Below are 7,207 nucleotides of genomic sequence, written 5' to 3' on the forward strand. Positions count from 1 at the left end.
TTTCATAATTTACAAGATATAAAAAAATACAGCGAATTGGACAAGAAAGGCAGCCTCATAAAAAAAAAAAAAAAAAAGTGTGTTCTTATCCACCTTATCACCAAATCTGGCACTGTGCAACTTCTAGCTCTTCCTCATGGTCAAAATGACCATAAAAGGCAAACATTTTGAACCCATTCAGGACACCATGACAGCATGACCAAAGATACTCATAAAAAAGGACTCCTCAAATGACTTCAAAAAACAGCAAGAATTATGGGAGACGTGTATTCAAACCAAGGAGAGTATTTTGAGTGAATTTAATAGTAACATGACTTTTAATTAAAATGTTTTTAAAATTTTAACATTCACTGTCCTTTTTTTATCACAGCTCGTAGACAAACACTTAAAAACAGATTGCCAATGAAACCGTTAACCTAAGCTTGGTTTTGATGGTTGAAAAACTCACATAGAGCAGGAAGGAGCTGCATTCCAGGCAGTCCCGGAGGTTAAATGCCTGGGCTCTAGTAGGAGTCAGCAGCCCCCTGGCAAGTTATTTCTCGAATTCTTCCATGTGCCCTTGCCCTGCGCTCTCCTCTGTTTGCAGAAGATCCACCTCTCTACAGCCAGGGGTGTTACATGTGCTAATAAGCACTGAAAAAAATGCTCCATGAAGACTGCTGAACACATCAAGATTCTCTGTCTCGTGAACTGGACAAAAGCACTGTGGCCACCAGCGACCGCTAAGGGAGCTCACAGCACGACTCCACCCTCCCTCGCTTAAGAATGACGATGACCATCGAATCATGATAAGAGAAGTTTGATTCTGAAGCACATTTTGAGTTATTTCTGCTGTGGTAAGAAAGGCACTTTCGGGCCCTGTGAGCTTGTGAGGGTCTAAGCTGAGACATGCCACGAGGCAGTATCCACATCTCCATCCAGATAAAGGTCCCTGCTGGGAAGGCTTGACCTCACCATCATGGGAGTAGGTGGCCTCCGTGACATCTGATGTTGGGGCTTGAGGGCCACATGACAGGCAGACAGGAATACAGGTGCTGAGCAGGAGATAACAGGGGCCCCTGGGAACCAGCAGCCTTAGCTAGAACCCTTGAGGACAAAGGAGCTCTGACATGGCCATGCAGGTGCCCAAACGAGCCCAGGCACAGTGCCACAGCTGCACACAGCTGGCCTGGGAGGCAGAGGCACTGACAGTGACTTCTTTTCACTTGTCCAAAGGCTCACAGCTAAGTTTGCCTTAAAACTCAGAGGAGACTTGGGCCTTTCAGCAATGCCAAAACCTGTAGGACTTTGGCAACTCTTAGAGATGAACTATGCGCCTCCAGGGTGGAATGTGATCGTTTGCATCTGATGCACCCTCCAAAGCCTCACACAGTCGTAGGTCTTTTCAGAGGTGGTTGAATCTAATGTGGATGCTGGGATTAAGGGTGTGTGGTTACTAACTCAGTCCTCTCATTGGTTTAGTACTGCTCTAACCCTGGTAATCTGGACAAGATAAAAGGGACAGAAAGAAGCTTGCCTTCCCAGTTTGCTGCCTTTGCTACCTTGTAGGCACCATGACTTGTTCTCTGCCATGCCACCCTGCCTTGGAGCCAGCTCATTATGGACTGAATCCTCCACAGAGCTAAAGAAATCATTCTACCTTTAACTCCCAGTGTTGGATACTTTTGTCTCGCAATAAGAGGAAAGCAGCAGACACCAAGGTGACTGAGGCCTAAGAAACACACAGTGAACAAGCCACAGACTGTAAACCAGGTACACCAGGTCTCACTGCACCAGGAGCTAGGCACAGCACCAGGGGTCCGGGAGAGGCGCCGGCTGTGGGTGGCCTGGGTTGTGTGGAGACCCAGTGTGAGAGACAGAGCCGCAGCCTGCCCAGAAACACAGGAGCTCACGTGGGGGAAGGTAGGCAGAGTGTCTCTGAGCAGAAGCTCCTGGTATAATGACAACAAGATATACTGACAGCGCTGCCATGGCACGCTGTAGAAACTTCCAGCGGGCAGCAGGAGTTTTCACTATAGAGAAAGAGGGAAGGGCAGACGATGAGGCTGAAAATGCATCACCGTGACTATCACATTAACAGAGCCACCACAGTAGTCAGGGAGAATGATGGGTAGATGTTGGTGTAGACCAACAACTACAAGGGGGTACGTGTGGTCACTGGGGAAGAAGAGCACAGAGAAGCCAGGGACACAGGCACTGGTACAGCATCTTCCCTGTAGTATGATTGAAAATCCAGTCTAGGTCACCTAGGAGATTTCACTGGAGGGCATGCAGGGGACTTGGTAGGGAGGTGGGGCCTAAGGTTCTGGGCTTAGGGGCCAGGAGCACATGGTGGGGCTGGGGAACAGCAAGGAGAAGGGTTGGGCTGGGACAGGATGGGGAAGCAGAGGATAAGAGCAGGCTGTGGAGACACGTGGGCTGAGGCACAGGTGCCCAGGAGACTAGAAGACAGGAGGCTAGAAGGGTGCGAGGACACCACTGCTGTGGGGTCTGAGGACACAGGCAGCAGTGGTATGGACAGGCCAGCTGCAAGGAAGGAAGCAGTAAGAAAGGGGAGGGACCTGTGAGGGACACCAGAAAAGAGTCACAGGACTGACTTCCTAACCTCCTTCCACTCTATAGTCACCCACCCACGGCTTTGGACAAACCCTGCAGTGAAAGCACGCTGTTAGCACCAGGAGCCCTGAAGGGGACTTGCTTGTCCCAGGAAGGAGGCTACAGAGGGAGCAGGACAGGAGGGACACAGAAAGGATGTCTTCTGTGGCCCTCTGGTTGGCTTACATTGAAAGTGCAGAATCAAGGGCTACACTGCTATGTGACAAGTGCAGGGCAGAGCTGGGACAGAGCAAACACAGAGAGCTGCTAAGGAGGGTGGAGGGTGGAGGGCAGAGGGTGGTGGGCAGGGCGGAGGACAGAAGCCAGACACAGAGGAACAGAAGTGACACAGGAGACTTAGGAACAGGTGGGCATGGAGCTCACTGCATGGGAATGGGGCTACTGCTCCACAGGAGACAAAGCAGGGTGCTCCAGAGGTGGGGATGGGTGAGGAGTCCTGCAACATCACCAGGCTGGGGGACACAACAGATGCGAGGCCTCACTTCTCAGGAGGCCTAGTGGCCCAGGCTGCTCTGCAAATTGCCCCAAAAGGCGCATCTGTGTCCACATCCTGCTGCCCAGCCCAGCCCTCTCCAGTTATCATCCAATAAGCAGCCAATAACAAGTAAGATGGTACAACTACAAAGGACCATTGGCCAAAACCCATAGAACCCCAAGTCACCAGAAACCATGAACCTTGAACTGTATACCTAAGCAAAATGAGGACAAACACAATGCTTGGACTTAAAAGAATAAAGCATTTTTGATAAAGCTTTTAACAATATACTAAAGCATAAATCAAATGCTGTACAGAAAAAAGATGACAGCAAAATTGCGGTTGTAAACATTTTTCAGCAAATTCAACTACAATATGGTAAACATAATACAACTTGCTAAATTATAAAACAAACTTTTCAGTGTATAATCTTTACCCATCCAATCATAACAAAGTTACTTTTAGGTAGCCTTGCATCATGTAGGTTTCTTTTTATAAAAGAAATTCAAACACTCAACTGTATACGCAACTTCAGTCTTCAGAAGATCATTTAGTACTTATCATATGATAAATGTTTCTCCTCAGAAGACAGCAATTTTGTTCAAGGGCTGCAGAAACTCTGAAATAGCTGTGGCTCAGATGAATCTAAATCATTTATTTTCCAAATACACTACCATTTTTACCTGAGCTATTTTCATCATTTTCAAATTAAATTTCTCCTTTAAAGAGATATACTACATTGTATTTATGCTGATGCCGCTAAAGTCTTGGATTCCACAGAACTCAAAGACATTTCCCAAAACTCAGTGTCACTTTTTAAAATCATAAGAAAAATAAATAAAATCATGAAGAAAAACAATGTCAGTTGATATTGACGAACAACTTGATTCTGTTATGATCTGCCCAAATTTTAATATAAGGTTAACTTTTTTTGAAAAAATAACTACTAACACCTTGATGAATTACCAACATAATCTATTCATTTTCAACTCAGCAGATCCCAGGGATTGTTCAAAGAAATTTTCTCTCAACTGGTGAGTGAAATGGACTGACCAGCAAGCTCACGGCAGGGCCCACACAGCCTGAGCCAATGGTAGCTGCATCGTTATCTTCTTCTCCTGGTGATTCAGACTGTGGAAAAGGAAAGAGTTATCAGTCAAGGATAAGCTGCCACCTCTTGGGCCCTCAGAACTCTCCGAGCCTTCACAGTAGCACTCGGCAGCTCTGTCGCTGAGCTCTCACTGACTTCAAAGCCTACATGGCTGCTGGGAGCTCCAGCCAGTGCCCCTGGAGGGAACGGGCTGGGAGTCAAACTGTCTACAAAGGTCTCTTAAACACGTGCCACTCAGAAGTGTGATGCCGCTCATGTGTCCTTCTTCTGGTGCTGGAGACAAGGGAGCTCTCTTTTGGTTAGAACTGGTTTGGCTTTGGGGCCCATGCTGTAGGAAAATTACGTGCTGCTGGTACTGGCAGAGAACAGACTTGTGTGGCTCGATGGAAAGGAATCAAGGATGCAGAAACAGCCGCAGGCACATTCAGCTACCTTATCTTAGACAAGGGGGCCAAGCACTTTACTGGACCAAAGAGAGCCTCTTTAACAAATAGTGCTGGGAAAACTGGCTCTCCTCTGCTGAAGCCTGAACCTGGACCCACCTGTTTCGCCATGCACTAACCTAAAGCCAAAATGGATCAAAGATCTAAAGATTAAAACAGAAACACTAAATCTTCTAAAAGGCAGAAGAGGTAAAACTCTTGAAGACATAGGTGTAGGTAGACTATGAATGAAGCGCCAGTTGCACAAGAAATATTACAAGAACCAACAATTAGGGTGACATTGAATTAAAAAGCATCTGTACAGAAAAGGACACCAGCAACAGAGTGAAAGGACAACCTGAGAAGTGGGGAAAAAAATTGCCAGATACTTCTCAGATAGTGTAGTAAACAAAATAAAGAACACAAAAATTAGACTCACAAAATTTAAAGACCCAATCAAAAAATGGGTATCTGAAATGAACAGATACTTCTTGGATGAAGAAGTATAAGCAGCCAATAAACACATGAAAAATACTCAACATTGCTGGCCATTCAAGAAATACAAGTTAAATTAATACTGAAGTGCCATCTCACTCTAGAAAGAATGGTTCATCAAGAAATCAACCAATAACAAGTGCCGGTGAGGCTACAAAGGAAAAAAGAACTCTTCTCTCTATTGCTGGTGTGAGTGTAAGATGGTGCAACTACCACAGAAATTGTATGGAAATTCCTCAAAAAACTGAAACTAGAGATTCCTTTATATCCAGCTATTCCCCTTCTAGATATCTTCCCAAAGGAGATAAATTCAATATAACACAATGATACACACATACCCATGTTTATAACAGTGCAATTCACAATAGCTCAATCTTGGAAATAGCCCCATGTGCTCATTAGTAGATGAAAGGAGAAGAACATATGGAATATGTTTATATGTGTATACAGTGGAGTACTACTCTGCCATAAAGAAGAATAAACAAGCCATTTTTAGGTAAATAGATGCACCTTGAGACTGTAATTTTAAATGAAATAAATCAAGTGCACAAGTTCAGATATCATATTGTCTCTGTCATGTAAGAAACCCAAAGTATAAATAAGGAGCAAAATAGAGATACTAGGAAACAAAAAGTTTTAAATGGGAAGGTGAACAAGAGATGGGAGAGAGGGGAGGGAAGAAGGAAAATAGAATTTTTTAAACAATGAAAGGAAAATAAAAATAGACTTTTGTAAATGAGGAGAGTAGGAAAGTTAGGAGGGAGGGGAGGACAAAAAAAAAAGAACTAAGGTGTGTTATGTACAAATTGCCTAATGAATTGTGGTCATTATGTTCTGCAATGTGTACTAATATATTAAATATTAGGTTTTTAATTGAATGCTGTTAATAAGCAGATGAGCATCCCAATGAGATACCATCAACAAAAAGGTAGGTGAGACCTGCTGTCAGTGGAGGGGCAGAGTCAGAGGGGGAACCAAGTGCCACGCAAGCCCAGCGCATGCCCATTGGGAATGGCAACGCTCCTGGGTGACGTCATTTCCCAATCCCTTAGAGCACATGTGCAATTTAATTCAGGCATGTAATAGAAACACAATAGACATTATGGTTTCCTACCAGTATCTGTTCTCCCCTCAGCTCTCTTATGAGGCAGACTCCACCTTTTAGAAATAAGGAGGGCACTAGGCTCAACTTTCCACCTCCCAGGCTCCCTTGCATTAAGGTGGGCTACGTGATCCATTTCTGGCCAGTGAGACAGTGTCAAACATCTACTGGTTTGGGCTTCCAAGAAAATTGTTTACCTAATTCTACGAGGGGTCAGGGTGCTTTCACCTTTTAACCCTTCCTGCTATCTGAAGAGAAGAGATAGCTAGGGGTAGAGCAGTTGTTCTGTGACTATAAAACCTCACGCTGTACAAAACGAGCAGAGCAGAAAGCGAAAGGAACCGAGTCCTGAAAGCTGCTGCACCACCCTGGCGTGGATTACCTCTCTGAGCTGCGTTTCACAGCAGAAAAACAAGACCCTTGCTGGGCTTAGCTGCTGCAGTCCGACTTCTGTGCATGTGACCACCTGCAGCACGCACAATTCACATTTGCGCCAATTCTCCATGAAAACTCAGAATTACTCCAACGTTCTTAGCTCAGATTAGTCGTTCTCCACTCATACTGTTTTCAGACAGGATCTCACTGTGTAGTTCAGGCTGGTTTTGAACTATGAAACCCAGGCTGCCTTAAGCTCCTGACAATTCTCCTGCCTCAGCCTCCCCAGTGCTGGGACTCTCCATATCCTCTTCTAGTCTTTGACTTGGAGGTTTATCACTGTTTCCTCAAAAGAAAACACTAAATTTTTTCTTTTTTTTTTTTTTAAAAAAAGACATTTATTCAGTGTCATGATCAGACTATTACATTTAGCAATCAACAGCATGGGTGCAAAAAAAGGTCGACATTAAAACCCTTTGTTGGAATGCTTTACACTTTCCACAGAACAGAAACTAAAATAACCTGTCATACAATTAGTCACAAATACAGTCCTCGAGTTTTTTGCCCATACGCATGAGTATTATCTAAAACATGTCTTCTTTGTAGCAGCT

The 7,207-nt window shown here is 44.7% G+C and overlaps 1 protein-coding gene across 1 annotated transcript in view; it reads right to left on the reverse strand.

Moving 5' to 3' along the window:
* Nucleotides 1-3,965: 3,965 nt before the first annotated feature.
* The window catches only part of Sycp2l (synaptonemal complex protein 2 like), a 76,562-nt gene continuing 73,320 nt past the window's right edge, over nucleotides 3,966-7,207 (reverse strand). The window contains exon 31 of the mRNA XM_023712124.1: nucleotides 3,966-4,222. The gene's annotated coding sequence lies outside the window, so the exon portion shown is untranslated. The remainder of the gene's footprint in view (nucleotides 4,223-7,207) is intronic.

The sequence above is a fragment of the Octodon degus genome, unplaced genomic scaffold (genome assembly GCF_000260255.1).
Source record: "Octodon degus isolate 3935 unplaced genomic scaffold, OctDeg1.0 scaffold00023, whole genome shotgun sequence".
In the NCBI taxonomy this organism is placed as follows: Eukaryota; Metazoa; Chordata; class Mammalia; order Rodentia; family Octodontidae; genus Octodon; species Octodon degus.